Here is a 15,818-nt window from a genome sequence, read left to right on the forward strand (position 1 = left end):
GCCGACAGGAGGCGGGCTGCGGACCGGGGTCACCTGATCGCCGCGCGCACCCCCCGCGGCCTCACTCTCTGCCGGCGCAGGTCCCGCGCAGCGCGGGTGAAAACGTCACGTGGGCGCAGCGCTGCCAGTCGTAGAGGCGGGAGCGACGGATAGAGCGGCGTCGTGCTGGGGCGCTCCCTGCGCCGCCATCTTGGTTGTGGGCAGGAGCTGCGGGGTGGCTGTCGCCCGTGATGAGTTTTCACTGTCTTTGGGTTCCGCTTCTGTTTTTGCTGCAATTATCCGGCTATTCTACGTTCCTTTTCCTCTGCTCTGCGATTTGTGTTTAGTGAAGTGGTTATAAAATCCCCTGAACGAACGTCTATGTGTCTGGTTCTAAGTTGTGGCCTTGCTGTGTGAGGCTGTGCTGAGAACCCGGCTGCTGCTCGGCAGGCGTGCGCTGGGAGCTGCTGGCAGCACGGGGAAGCAGAAGGGCAGTTTCCAAGGAAAATGAAGTAATGCATGTAAAGCCCTTGGAAAGCGTTCTTAAAGTGAATGCAAACTGCCGCGGTGCTCTTGTCTGAAAGCTCTGCAGAGCAGGACTGCCTGAGCTAACGCATGGTAAGGATGGCACGTGAGGTTCTACTGGCTTTTCATAGCACCCTTATTTGTGGGCAGGGTTTAAGGATTTTTTAGTTTTGGGTCACTCTGCTTTGTGCTTTCCTGGTCTTGCTTGGACTTGTAATACTGGTAATAAACACTGGAACAAATGTAGCTTCTAATAGCTCCCTAATCTAGAGGTAAATTCAGAGGATTTTTGGATGTAAAAATCAATAAAAGCTCTATCGGGCTCCCCATATAAACACACAAAACACAGCCTTGTAGAGGGTCCATGTGGAAGGGAGCAGCAGGGCAGGATAGTGTGCTTGGAGAGCCCTTCTACTCCTCAGTCATGGGCTGCTGTAAACCAGGCAGGTGAAGGTACCATCTCGTTATGTGATGGAATTCGTGTTCATAAATCAGGCAGGTGAAGGTACCATCTCATTATGTGATGGAATTCATATTTGTTCACAAACACGATGAACAATGCATGTGTTTTTAATCAGGCTAGAGGAAAATTGTTCCTTCTGCAGTTCGTTACTATCTCCTTGTTGTATAGTGTACTTGAAATAAGTTGGTTTTGTGGTATTTTGATGTGAGGGTGGACAATGTATGTATTTGAGTAATTTTTTGTGTTACATATGCTTCTCTTTGATACCTGAATTTGAGATTACAACATTTGTATAGAACACATTTGTTGCCCCCTGCTTAATGGAAACATATTCCCTACAATGGTGTTCTGCATTTTTTTGTCTACTCTTGATTTAAAAGGCTCTGCGGACTGAGCTTACTCTGAAGAAAAGAATTTATTTTGAGGGTGCATTTCTTGATATTGTGGCTTTTAAAAAAATATTATTTTTAGTTAGTTCCATCATAATTTGTATGTGCCTTTGAGACTGTTGAAAATATTTTCTCTTCCCTTTGGTGGGCCAAGAGTATCAGTGCGTAGATTGAGCTTTGTCCGCTACTTTTGTACTTACCAAACCAAACTAGGTTTTAATTATGATCTATCTTCAGTCTTCTGCTCATGTCCACTTCTGCAATTTAGAATAAGTGTATTTTGAGAACAAGTGTCGCTTCAAAAAAAAAAATGTGTTCAGCAATGAATGTTAATTCTCACATCACTACATAAATTTAAAGAACCTTATGTGGGGAAAACCTCTGTACATCCCTTTGAAAGCACAGACCTCAGCCCGACTTCCTGCTCCAACCAAAGGAGACACCAATTCTCCATTTCCACTTTTGCAGGCACGCCGAGGCGCTGCCGTTTTCCACACCGAACAAGAATGGGGTCCTGAAGCCCTCTGGTGGATGTGCTGTAGAAGGCAGGCAGCTGAGAGGAGAGTAAGTAAACTTCGAAAATGCAGTTGCCATTTTCTCATATTTATTTCTCAGTTGATAACGAATGTGCTTAATTTGAAATCCAAAAGATGTTTATTTCTGCCACTCAATTGCAGAGTCTCACAGGTGAATAAGCCTGCATTTCAAGGTTACAATTATATTTATTAGAGCTTTTTATCTTTATTCTTCATTGGTAGCAGGAAAGTTCTATGTGAATACATATATGTATATATACTATATATATATGCATATATTTTGTTGTTACCCTTGTCTCCTCTTACTGCGACACGTACATTTTTACAATTACAAAGGTCTTGTAACAGGCAATTCTGAGGTTGTCTGCGACAAACGAATCTGTTTCATTCACAGGTATAAAAACCTTTAAGTGACAGAAATGGGTAATTTATCTAAAAATAAAGAGCACAGTAAGTGAATAATAAGTAAATGAATAATGTCTGTCATCTTTCTGTCAGAGAACTCATTTGTGCTTCACATATTTTACATACAGTAGGCTGAAGCACAGAAAGATGACATTTATTTCCAAAAATCGCAGTATGTGTCTATAACAAAGCTGCAAAGAGGAGACAAGAACTTAAGTTCCTTGACTCATCCTACACTAACAAGTGTGCTACTTTGGAGCGCTTTGAGGATGTGAAAAAACAAAGCAGCTGGGGGACAAAGTCTTTTTTTCAATGTCTGGTTATAACACACTTAGGAAAGCTGGTCTATAAAGGGATGAGAATGTGTGTCTGGAGCTGCTCTATTAATCTGACCAATTTTAAAAGTGTTAAAAAGATGAAACTAAAAAGGATGAAACTAAAAAGCCCTGAAGAGATGGAGGCTTTTGTTCTTGAAAAGGCTCTTGGTGCTGTTATATTGGATGGTGATGTACTTAAGCCACTGAAAAAAAAGTAATTCTGAAATTGTTGGTTGGTTACAGCAAAAAGTCAAACAAGAACTGCCCAAGTAAAAATGTCAGATGATCTCACAGCTTGGAGGAGCTTTTAGATTGCTGAATATTTGGGCACAGTGACCTGTGTGCAGGTGTTCTAGGTCGGGCAGCTTTTCTGAGCTTCTTGTAGGTGTAGCTAGTCAGAGCTCAGTGACTGATTCTTAGTCACTGCGTATGACTTAACAGTTGGGTTTTTGGTTTTTTTTTGTTATTTAACAAGTGTAATGCAGGGCTTTCTTAGTAGTGTTGTTATCGTGAACAACGGTCTGTTAACAATGGATGTTACATTGTTCTGAAGCAACTGACCTTTGCAGCATCAAGTCTGTTGTGACTCCTTCCCTTTTATCTGTGAATGCAGGCCCTGCTGCCACAATGGACCTTCTGTCTCTAGAATGCTTCTCAGTCCTGTGACAAAGTGGATGCTGGACACTTTGCCAGGCCAGGCTAAATGGGTTTAAATGTCATTTATTGAAAGCTCGTTTGCCATGTGTATTACAGATAAGATATTGACAAGATCTGTTCTTCCGTTGCATTCATATGTGGAAGTCGTTTTTGTGTTCTATATTTTGTAGCAGCTTGTTCAGCCAGAATCCAAGTGTGAAGGATTCCCCTAACTCACAGAAATTTTAAGAACTGGAAAATGTTAATACTTAACTAGCTGAATTTGCATAATAAATGTCTGATCAGAAGGGGAAAAATGAGTTCAAAAAAACTAGTTTTAGGAGACAGAGTTGTTGTAAGCAGCAGTGGAAGAAGTTGCAGCATCTGAGAACAGGCACGGCTCTCAAAGAAATGCTCAGTAATTTCATGACAGTTTCCATAGGTATATATTGGTAAAACACTATAATGATGGAGGATGAATGTTGTTAAGTAGAAGTTGCCATTTTCTAGTTTGGGCTGTATAGGAATTACCCTCTTTAAATATCACTGTTTGGTGAACTGGAAGGATAAATTTACTCACTTCAGAATTTACTGTACTCCTAATTGCTCCCCATGGAACCAGTTTATCACGCAGTTGATGAGAAAAGTACACTAATTTCCATGAGGTAGCCCAGTTCTTCTGCTTGTTGTACAGTCCTTGACCCTGGCTTTTGGGCAGCAGGTGGACAATTTGTGTGAGAGCTGAAGAGCAGTGCAGCAGCTGAGCACTAGGTGCCACTCTGAGGCCGCAGTAGGAGCTTAGCAAGCCTGCAGCAAGAGCCATCCTGGAGGAGGAGAGGAGTGCTAGCTCCCAAAAAGCCCGGCGTGGGAGGCAGACAGTCCATGCTCCTTGCACCCCTCTAGTGAAGCTAACAAATAATGAGAAGGTGAATCGGGGGCCACCGGCAGTAGGTTCAGCTCCCATGTGAACCAGGGCCAGCAGCAGGTGCTTCATATGGGAACTAAACCTCCACAGTTAGCAAATAATCTCCCAGTTTCAATGGCATCATGCACAGGTGTCCTCACTTCTGACCTATTAGCCAGATGGGCTCAAAAAGGAGGAGGAAGAGAAAGGGGAAAGGGCATTTATAGCTCACTGGATGAAGTTTTGTTAGAGCTTGAGGATGCTTTGAAGCCTGTGTCTCATACGGTGTTTCTGCTGATGCAGTCCCTCTGCAGGTAGGTCTGTGCAAGTCTATGATCAGTAGAAGTGCAGTTAATAATCCCCCTCCTTCACTGTTCTTGTACACATCCTAAACATTGCAGCTTTATACTGGGAGCATTATACTGCAGGAGTCACGCACCTCCGTGTGGGATTTGTGCTGCTCAGAAAATGTGGGAATACCTGCATAAAGGTTTGGCCTGTTCTCAAGGTAAGGGCTAATTGGAGAGTTTGGATTCAGATCAAGGCCCAAGTGTGAACTGAAGTTTTGATGGAATATTTTTTTCTGGGAATTCAGTCTGCTTTAATGAACAGGTCAAGAGTGAATATTTCCTGTGAATGTCACATACTATGTAACTTTTTTAGAAATGTACACAATGTAATGTTAATTATGTGAGCATGTCACTTTAAAGTACTGAAGAAGCTTCACGAATTAGGGATTGTGAAAAGAGAGAGAGAGAGATTCTTGTCATTGACTGGCAGGGAAGTTGGAGTAGGCCTTTCGCCTTGGTGTTTTGGTGTTCCTGCCTCAGCACTGAAATATGTGTGTGTACACAGACCACACTTTTGTCTGGACAGGCCTACCAGTGCAACGTTCTGAGCTAATGTAGCTTGTAGTCCTCAGCCTCGAAGATAAATACGTGCTGGTCAGGAGGAAACAGGAAGGGATAAATCTCAGTAAAAATCCTAGTCATTGATGCGTATTATTTCTCTTTCAATTACTCGGTATTCCTACATCAGGAAAAGTGTGCAATGCATTGCTAAGTGAGTTATGCTGGCCTTAAGTAGCTGGCTTACAGAGAAAATAAGAGTGCTACTAGCTAGAGGAGCTTTTTAAGCAGGAAAGGCAAAGGCACATATCTTACAGCTGTGCCTCTTGGGGTTCTGACTCCTAGGGGACACCAGCATTGCTCTGGTGGTCAGTAATGCTGTGCAGTCCTCCTGTATGAGCTATGACTGAACCTAGCCTTTTTATAGTAGAGGTCTGTGTGAGGAATTTGGCTTTAACAGAATTAAGTACTCAGAAAGAAATGCTCTCAGCAAAGTGCAGATATAATGCCTTGTCTGCTGTTTTGTTCTCTGTACCAATTGGTCTGTACAAAGAATAAATATATGTTACGGTTATTTACAAAATGATTCTTTTTTCTTGTTGCTCAAATGGTGGAGGATTCTTTTTGGTGCTGGGGTTCCTGTGTGCACTCCTTGCTGACCAGCTTGGACATCTGCTACACGGGTGTTGTGAACCTCCCGAGTGAACAGGCAGCGAGGGCTGAAGTCCTGCCGTACTTCAGTGGCCTGGCAATATGGTTTCTAGTAAAATGTAACAAAGTAATTTCTGCCTCTTCTGTCAGCATCTTCCTTCAGGAAAAGCTACATTTTAGCAGAGAATTGTACAGTAATGTGTAGAGAGCTCGTTTTCTCTGTATCTGTGTGTGAATGTGTCTTGTCCTGCGGGACAGCCCATCAGGAGTCCCCTAGATTTGTGAACTAAAGCCTCTGTGTAGTTATCTAACACAGGATATTGGGTCACTTTCTGTTTTCGCTAACCTGAATTTAAATGCAGAAGTGGCTACTTTGAAGTAGAGCATCCTTGGGTATTAAGGAAGGAGCTTGGTCTTTCGTATGTAAATTACACTAGCATTGCACACGTGATCTTTTATCCATGAAGCCACCCAAGTTCTAACCTGGAATTTCAAGATTTTCTGTTGGTAACATCCATCTTCTGTGGCCCTCTTCATATTAGCATTGATCTACAGGGGAAATAAAGAACACGGTTGTGTTATTATATACCCAGCTGCAATTTCTGTTCCAGTGATTGAGTGTACATACAGAATTTTTGAAACATGGCCATTCTAACTTATTTTGTCTTCCTGTCAATAACGTGGCACTTGTCCAAATTATGGATCAATATCAGCTGATCTTTTTATGTTAAACTGTAATGAAGTTGCCTCTCATTGGAGATGTGATCTTGCTTCAGGCAATGCTTTTAACTGGGAACTTTTGGGATGGAAATGGTAGAGGGAGGAAACAAGTAGGGGAAAGAGATGGAGAGGAATGAGCAAACGTGGAGGGGGTGAAAAGCAGCAGATGAAGAAAGGGGCAGGAATGGAGGAGGAAGAAAAGCTAGTTAGGGGTTGTAGCACTGTGGGTAATAACTCAACTCTTCTGTGCTGTGCAGAAGCCAGTGGTACACACTGGTGCAAAAACCTCTTGAGTTCTCAGACAACAATTCCCTTAACTTTGTGGGTGCACATCTTGTTTCAAACAGTTTGTGAAATTAAATACGTGGAAAGAAGAGTGGAAGAGGAAATTAGAGGTGTAGCAAGATGTTTTTCCCCTGCGGGGAGGCAGTAGAGGATCAGCTCTGTGGTGGCTTCTCTAAGCCTTTACCTCTGGAGAATTTCAGTATGTCTGTGTTGTGCTCTAGCTGTAACACAGGGTGGGTGAATGTCTGTCAGTTCATAGCGTGGCAACTGCTCTTACTGTAATCCTGTTTCACTTGGAAAAAGTGTACAGAGTAACATTTGTAATTCTATTTTGAGGGTGAATGGATGATGGAGGAAAGAGATGGTGTTCAGACTTTCAGAAGAGCTTGAGGTGGATCATTACATGAATTTTGTAAGGAAAAATGGTGAAGAGGGGAGCTAGGGTTTTTTTTGTTTGTTTTTGTTTTTCCCCAAGATACTTTTACATTGGTCTTTTTCATAGTTTCTCCACAACTGGCTCTGAGTCGCTCTTGCATCTTTGCTATGGCTCTGTGCATGCTGAGTATCCACAGTTATTCCAAGTCCAAATATACCTTGCTTATGTCTGCCCCATGTGGGAGTGGAAGGCTGAGGCCCAAGCACACGCCAGCTGCCTGGCGTTCTGTTTTCCTGCAGGGTTGGTTATTTCCACCAGTAGGGTGGGAGCTGTGGCACACACCAGCTTGCTCCCTGTGCTCTGCGGCAAATACCTCTGGCTCATGCGAAATGCAGCTGGTCTTGCTTTCTAGCTCTTCTCTCCAAAGAGTACTTGGAGTTCTTGACTCTCCTGCTGAATCTCTGCTGGACTACACGAGTTTATAGCTCTTTCTGGATAAGTTCTACATGCATATCTTTCTCAATTATTTATTACTCCATGGGAGCATCTAGAATGACCCATGCAAACAGCATTGGATTTGAGAAACACTTAAGATCTCTTAAAGCTCAAAAATTACTGGATAGGGCAGGTGGAAAAACTGAGATAAGGGAAGCAAATAAGAGAGCAAAGCAAATGGCTTGCTTACTGTCAGAAAGCTGTTGCTGAATTTGGAACTGAATCTAGATTGCACAGTCTTGTATGGACATATTTAATCCCAATGACGCTCTTCCCTTTTTGGCTCCTTAGGTGTAGAACACATAAGGAAGTCCTCTCTGTTTCAAGCCAGTGCTAGAGTGAACAACAGCACTGAAGTTAAGGCTGTGTGGCTCTTGGGCAAAATGTTTTCTAATTGTTAGTCTTTGAGATCCAGTTCTTTGTTTGTTTTGTTATTGTAGTTGGTCGCTGTGATTTAAGGAACAAATTTGTACTTCTGTTTTGAATCCTTAAATTCTAAAAACTGGATAGCTGTAACTTTGAAGGCAACTTTGTAGTAGTTATTTGCCTCCATGCTTAGTATATATAACTATCTTAAGAGAGCTTCCCTGGCTTTAAGGCTTTAGTAGTGCTATTATTCCACTTCCGCTGGTGAGGAACTGAGGCACAAAGACAATAACAATACTGGTGAACTTAAACTGTCAAATGGAAATGGAGTGGGGGTTTTCTGGTAAGTTCAGGAATCGTTTTGAATATGAAAGCTGGAATCTTCTGTACAAATTTAAACATGCTTCATCTTTTAAAAATTGGAGTTGTTTGTCAAAAGCAATTGCTCTGGAAAGAAATATTTTGTTGTTCTAAATCTACGTTTTCAGTCTAAAAAACATTTAAAAAAAAATCCAAGTAGCTGAGGTCCCTAACAGAGCAGATGTGGGTAAGCTGCATCTTTTGCCACTGGGCCATTTGCAGCCTGTATTATTATTCTGTGTTGCAGCCAGTATTACTATTTAGTAATATAGGGGAAACCTTAAGACTTGCACCAAGCTTTTCAAAGAGTTTGATAATCCTCTGGGGGGAATCAGCATAGCTGCTCTGATGTCTGTGAGGTCTATGTGACAATTTGCTCACAACTGTGCCACAAAGCTGCATTTTTTTTTTTCTAAAACAAGAAAGGCACAGGAAACTGTGTTATAAGCCAGGGGAAAATTCTTTTAGTTGTTTGAAAACATGTTTTGTCTTCTTTGTCTTGAAATGCTTGCTTTTTGGGGGAGGGGGGAGAAGTTACGATTAGGGGGGAGGGAAGGTAGAATTTAATGACATCTCAACAGAAGCAATGCAGCTTTGAGTTTAAAGGGGCATATATTTCATATTCAGAACATCAGATCGAATCATTTAGGCTTCCAGAAAATTAATTATTCAAGGCTGAAATAATTTGGGAAGATGTGCAGTCAACACAAACCTGCACTTTAAGTCAATTGCTCCGTCAGCTTGGGCCACTCTACAGGAATTATCCAATGAGCATGGTAGGTTGTGAAACTGGAAAGGGGTCATTGCAGCCCTAATCTAACTGTACTGATAGTGAGAGAGTTTTACCTCTAATGGATTTGTCCCACTTCAGAAATCAGACTTAATAGCAGGTGTATAAGGAGGTGCACAGCAGTGGGAATGTTGCACTGTGAGAGCTGTTTGTGTTACAGGGAAACTCACTGAATTGTTGTGATTTCTCAGTCTTCTGTTGGCAAACAGGTTATTGTAACTGATTTAAACTCACTGCTGGCAGAATTTGGTTCTAGTGGTATCCAGGTACACCAGGACTGAATTATTCTGCAGTTTCCATGGTTTTTAAACTCAGAAGCACTACTGGCTTGTATAGTGTGGTCTATTGCATACCACAAGCATAAAATTTCTACCGGTTATTTAAGCCTAGTAAGGTACATTTTGAAAAAAGGCATTTTTTTCTATCTGGAAACTTCTAGGAAATGGAGAAAATGGGAAGCTTGCTCCAGTGATCAGCTGTTCTTTTTGTTGAACAAGGACGAGACTTTGGTTCTGTCTTTAATTGTGTCACTAGCTGTGGCAGTCAGACTTCTTCTCTGTGCCTGATTTCCCTGCCTACAGTGTGAGGATATAGGGTATTTAATCTCATCTGGAAAGATGCTTAAAATCCACAGCAGATAAATGTGGGTACGATGTCGCTGCAATTGGAGCTCTCTTATCCTTTTTTGGTCTTCTGTTTCCAATGTCGCCTTTCCAATCTGTATCTCTGATATTTTTGGCTGAATGCAATAAATGATGCACTGACCTACCATCTTCCAGTTGTATCTTCTAAAAATGCTGTGTTTTTCTTACAGAAAGATACAAATTAGAACAATTTTAAATAAAATTGCATGCACTTCTGAAGAAAAATCCAAGTTTGCTGTTTGACTTGTCTGTAATTTAGTACTTCAGGAGTGTGTTTTGTTGGTGTTATTTGTGTAACTGTAATGAGACAGAAGGATGGGAAGGTTTTCTCCTCCATTTTACTTTCCAGCTTTCTTTTGGTAATTACTGTAGCAAATCTGTCTGCTGAGGATCTCAGCTGTGCCGCCTTGGCTTCAGGGATACTCATGGCAATGCAGATTTTGTCTCAAAACACATTGTTTCCAGTGCCAATATACAGTGGTGTGTAGGATTTGTTTTTTTTTACCTGGGAGAGAACGTGGCCTATAGTCTGGGACTTGGTTCTGTGATGCCTCCTGTTCCAAGCCAGGCTTTGTTGCTCTCGCAACCAGTACAAGAGAAATAACTGAAGGTGTCTTTGCTGATAAGTTTTAGGGACAGGGACCAACAGCTGGAGGTTCTGTGAAGCAGGGGCCCTTGTACAAAAGGGCGCAGGGATTATAGACACGTTGTTAGAGTTCAATGTTATGGTCATATGTACCTTAGAAGTGAGATGGAAAGAGTCCATTCTACAGCAATGGAGGCCCCAGCTTCCAAGTGAGATTACTATCAGTAGCAGTGTCGTGGGCACAGATGTTCAAAGTAATGTCTGAAAGGCTCGGGAAGGGAGTGCAACCTCTCTGCTGATTCTCTTGGCTCGGCATTTTATTGGCTGCCAGGATCAGTTTATTCTCTGCTGTTTTCACGAGCCATGCGAGTGTTGCTTGCACACCTCTGCAGACCTGGAGGTGCAGGCTTTGCTGTAGGCTGGCCTCTCTTGATCCCAAGCAGGATGCCATCAGCGTGCTTGTCCCCATAGCAGTCTTGCTTGCCTCTGTGTCTTGGACGTTGGTAGAAGGTGCTGCCTTCCTGTACCTTCCTGGTGCTCCTAGAGCGATCCCACCTTTCCTGGCAGCGGAAGGCTGCGTCCCCTGGGGCTCGTGCATCCCGCCTGGCCAGCACTTGCCTTGCCTGGTGCTGCCCCAGTGCAGCAGTCAAGCGACACCTTAATAAAAAGCTTTCCTCTCTTATCTCCTCTCTGCTGCTGTGTCACTGGGCTGGGGATCGGGTTCCCATCTCTTTCACACGCACACCTGGTCATAAAACACTGGGTTTGTTTTTAACCTCAAACCAGGGAGCTTTAATTAAAGAGACAGTGACCTCTTTTATGAGTTTGCTTGCATAGGGTTTCAGGGCTATTGTCACATAGAGCTCACATAACAGAGAACCGTTGCACAAAGCTCCATTTACACATCTCTCCGTGGCTTTTTCCTCTCTTTTTGTTTTCCAAACGCAGAAGGAGGTTGTTTTCTTGTTTACCCCTAGGCGAGGTTGTCTCTCCTGCTAGTATCCTATGGCTAACAGTCTCTTTGAAGAGAGCCTACCTTTCTTACTAACAACATATAGGTGCCATTAGGCTTGGAGAAATGTTATTCTTTAATCCGTCCAGAAAATCATCTTCCTGTCTTTAAAATTGTGTGTTATGAATGGCTAGTTAAAAGAGATCTTACCCTCTATTCTCTTTAGCTACTTCTCAGGGCTCTGAACTGGGATTTGTGTGTTTTCTAAGACAAACACTTCTCAGCCTTTGCTATTGTATTTACCTGTATTCATTAACTTTCAGTGCAGTAACTAGTCAACAGCAACACATCCACTTTGATAGACTCGAGAATGAATGTATAATTTAAAAAAAAAAAAAGAGTTGCACTGGGTCAGGCAGCAAGTCGTAATTTTACGTAGAATAGTTTTATGTGCAGCTTACAGGAAAATCTTTACTGCTACAGACATAAGTGTTCAGATGCACATGTATCTGAAGATGCACACGCACAAAGATAGGTGTATGTAGACCAGAACTTATTTGGAGTGTGCAGACTATTGAAAGAGACTATCGTGCTCGGATGAAGAGCCAGGACACAGAGACAAGCAAACAAGTAGTCAGTGAAACACAGAATTACACAAGATGTGCACACAGAAGGGAAAAAAAAAATGTGGAAGAGTGTAGGTACCCTGGAGGATGTCTATGCATAGAGCTTCAAAAGCAGATAAAAAGATAAATCCCCTGGAAAACAAACGTGGGGAAATATGCACGTGTACACTTGTGCTTGCATGCTTCTCTTCAGAGATCAAAACTTGCAGGTGTGCATGTTTAGTCACACGCTGGTGTGTATGCATGAAATCTGAACATCTGTATGCATGGTTGCAGATAAATGCTCATGCACAGCCCTGTGAAGATAAACCTGTGTATTCCCAGTAACTGTGCCATCTATAAGTTACTGTGGGCACATACAGCATGTTCAGATGCTGGAAATTCGACTGAATATTGCAGCACCTTTGCTTTCAGTGGCATTTATTTTAAGAAAAAGCTCACTAATAATGTAAGAAATTACACAGATTAGCTGCAGAAATCATAGCTTTGAGAACAAACTTTGAGAACTTAGCTTTGAGAACAAACTTTCAAAGTTGTAGATCTCTCCTGATAGAAATACAGTTGTTGTTTTTTACGTATATGAATACAAATGTGCTTAGACACAAATATACCACACACACAGACCCTTAGACACACACAGATCTACCCACGTCTATGTTCATTGAGAGAGACTCACTCAATATCTGTGTGTGTGTGTTGGGAGAGGGTCATAACCTCCTCCATTCTTCTCCTGAAGGGGTTTGGATAATGAAGGGAAAAGAAATGAGGCCTGGGGCTAATTTGTAGTGGCATTTCCTGGCCTCTCTTCTGCCAATGAAGCTCCGTTTCATCTTTAGCCTTATCAATTCTGCAGTCATGTGGCTTTCCGCTTGGACGCCTCTGTCTCTTCACCCTCCTCCCCAATCTCCGATGCTAATGGAAACTTCGTTAATGCCATTAATCTGCTGACCAGGACAAGTCAAAAACATATCCGCACAATCTGAGCCAGGGCTGCAAGTGTCCTGGGGCTGCCAAACAGAGGCACCCCGTGTTCATTGCATTCCTAAAAGAGCTTCATATTGATTTATTTCTTTCTTTATTTTTTTTTTTCCTCTTCTCTGCTTTCTTTCCTGGACAACGTAACATTCTTCAGAACAGGCACCAAGTAGATGGCCTTTTCTTCTTGATCCTTCGTCATGGACATTTTTTCAAGAGTCCTCTTCCTACTCTTTCCCAAGCTACTGTGCTTATCTCTTCTTTCAGTGCCCTTTCATTGGAGCATTCTTTTTGCCTCACTCTGCCTTTGGGGGACTTGTTACTAGTATATTTTCCTTTTGCTTAATAGAATTTTGTAACTAACCAGATGTTCTGAGAGCCTACTTGAGTTCTACTCTACCTTAATGTTAGCTGACAGGATATGAGAAACTGTTTCACTCCAACCACTATTGCTTATTGCTAGAACAGTTTTCACCAGTTCTGTACTTCTAGAGCTATGCTATTGGGATGCCTTGCCTTCTGAAACATTTTGAGCTCCCCAAAAACATTGCTGGGGAGTGAGAACATATCACCACTCTGCATTTTAATAGTATGCTGTATTTTGTAATGCTTGACCATTACTTTCTGTCACTGCTAAGCGTAATTTTCAGTTACGTACCATTCTTCTAGATATGACTTTAGCTTTCCCTGCCAGTGCAGCACATCTGCAGCAACTTCCAGCTCTGAGCAATGACTCACTGCCTTCTTATGCTGCAGTGTAATTCAGTGGCTGAACATGTGGAAGTTCCACGTGTCAGGATTATACTGGCTGATGACTCACTCAGAAGAGAAAATAGGCTCTGTTTGTCTGATACTTGTTTTAGGAGAAATCTTCTGTGATAATCAGAGTTTGTAGTCAGCTCTTGAGAATGTCAGGATGTTGAGTGATCTGTATTTGATCTAGGAATCTTTGTATACATAAATGAAATAGTGACAATGGAGGAGGAAAAGACAGCTAGGAAAGGCATGCCATCTGAGTTGCGACACATGGATATAGTTGAAAAAAAAGAGCATAAAATTGATGAAAATAAGGAGAGAAGTTGGCAGTTCAGAGTGAGCTTTGATGATGTCAGGCTAAATCTGGAATGATATGGAGTGTGACAGGAGGCTGAGCCTTAGTTGTTACCTTCACATGGGCATAACAGTATAAGGGGATTGTTTTACATAGATCCAAGACAAAGAAGCATCAAGTTCTTCAGCCCTAGCAGCAGTTGAAGTCAAAAGTTCATTCTTGTGTGTGAGGATGTTTTGAGTACAGAGAATGTCTGTCCCTTCCCACCAGGCAGGATATGCTCCACTGCACAGATCATCTTCCTACTTCACCCAGGTTTGGGCTGAGGTGTGCTTTTTCATCTTCAGGGAAGATGAATGCCTAGTATCAACTGATATACAAAGATCCATGCTGATTGGGCCATGCTTTTTGAGCCTCCCTGAGTGAGAGGTGAGGAAAAAGGAAGAGAGAGTGCTACCTTTTTAATGTAAAAGAAAAATAAATGCAGCTGGGACACTGAGTGCCCTCACATCTCTGGTTAGATGAGTTGGAGAGTATCTGTAAGCCCCAAACCAGTACCTTCTGCAACACTTTCAGAGCTCCAGTGAAAGAGAACTGAAATCAACTAGTTGTCATAGACTTAGCAGTGTCAGAGCAGTTAAGAGTGCATACAAAAATGCTAATTTTAACTCAGCTGTTAACTTTCCTTTCTTCATATTCTGTGACTAAAGTTTTGAAATGAAAAAAAGTGCCCCAGGAGATGCTTGTAGAATTTTTTTCCTAAGCATGCCTTAAGGAAAGGTAGGAGTACCTAAGGGAATGTCTGGTGCAGAGCAGAGATGGCTGGACTAGATGATCTTGGAGGTCTTTGCCAACCTTGGTGATTCTGTGATTCTAATAGCAGACCTGTGATGCTGCAGGGGTTGTCTTGCTCTGCAGTCTGTGCCACACGCATGAAAGGAATGACTGTGACACACTGTCCTGTAATAGATTCACTCTAGGGCAAAAATCTGCAAGGAAGCGGATATTTTGTGTGCACCAAGCTGCTGAGTTCCAGGAAGCATCTTAATGCAGAAGCACCAGACAAATAAGCCCTAGCCTAGATATATCGTTGTCCTGTCTGATGATTTTTGGCAAGCCACTTCATCTGTTTGAGCTTTTCCAGTTCGCTCCACACGTTACAAACTTCCAAGTAAGAAAGCATTTCTTCCTATGTGTGCATCAGTAAGGGGGATGGTCCTCATCTTGACTAGTTTCTCAGTAGTACAACAACTTATGCTTCCCTATGACAGGAACTGTGCATTAGACTGAGAAGTGAAAGGTCCTTTGGACTTCTGTTTGGTGCCAAGAAATAAATAAATTCAGCAAAGCCTGCATTAGCTGCCTTGGGTACAGGGAGCATCCCAGCTGTGGCAGCATAGAGCCTATCGAGGTTAAATTTGGATCGTGTCCTGATGCAGCCTTCATGCTGGGAAAGAGGTTTAAATGTCCATGCTGTGCATCTTCTGACCATTCCTATTTGAATGCCACTGTATGCACAAAACTTCTGCTGCCCACTGGTCTCGGTATGCTCTAACCCATCTTCTGCTTGTTCTTTTCTAACTGCTAACCTGATAAAAGCTGTCACACTGCTTTGCAAGTTCTTTTCTGCTTCAGTTTTGCCAATGTTCCAAATGACAGTGAAGGCAGTTTTTCAGTGAAACAGTGTTTGGTTGTGGTCGTGATGCTCTGAAGATATAGAGTAGCTAAGGTTTTATAGGTTGAAATAAAGTCAATATACCCACTGGTTTAAAACACTTTTTTTCTCCTAACTTGTCTTGTGGTTTTTGTGTTGTTTTTTTTTTTTTTGTCACAAGATTAAAAAAAAAAAGCGTTTTAAAATTAAATCCATGGAGTGGTGATCAGGAGATACAACTCTTGTTTCTGGTTCTATTACAAATACTCATTTTGATTGTGAGAA

General features: G+C 42.2%; 1 protein-coding gene and 1 long non-coding RNA gene across 2 annotated transcripts in view; one reads left to right on the plus strand and one right to left on the minus strand.

Moving 5' to 3' along the window:
- Positions 1-124, minus strand: part of CUEDC2 (CUE domain containing 2) — an 11,095-nt gene extending 10,971 nt beyond the window's left edge. Inside the window, exon 1 of the mRNA XM_010714434.3 lies at positions 66-124. The gene's annotated coding sequence lies outside the window, so the exon portion shown is untranslated. The remainder of the gene's footprint in view (positions 1-65) is intronic.
- The window catches only part of LOC109368803, a 103,240-nt gene continuing 87,487 nt past the window's right edge, over positions 66-15,818 (plus strand). Inside the window, exons 1-2 of the long non-coding RNA XR_002117152.2 lie at positions 66-597; positions 1,825-1,920. This is a non-coding gene — a long non-coding RNA (uncharacterized LOC109368803). The remainder of the gene's footprint in view (positions 598-1,824; positions 1,921-15,818) is intronic.

Source organism: Meleagris gallopavo, chromosome 8 (genome assembly GCF_000146605.3).
Source record: "Meleagris gallopavo isolate NT-WF06-2002-E0010 breed Aviagen turkey brand Nicholas breeding stock chromosome 8, Turkey_5.1, whole genome shotgun sequence".
NCBI lineage: Eukaryota > Metazoa > Chordata > Aves > Galliformes > Phasianidae > Meleagris > Meleagris gallopavo.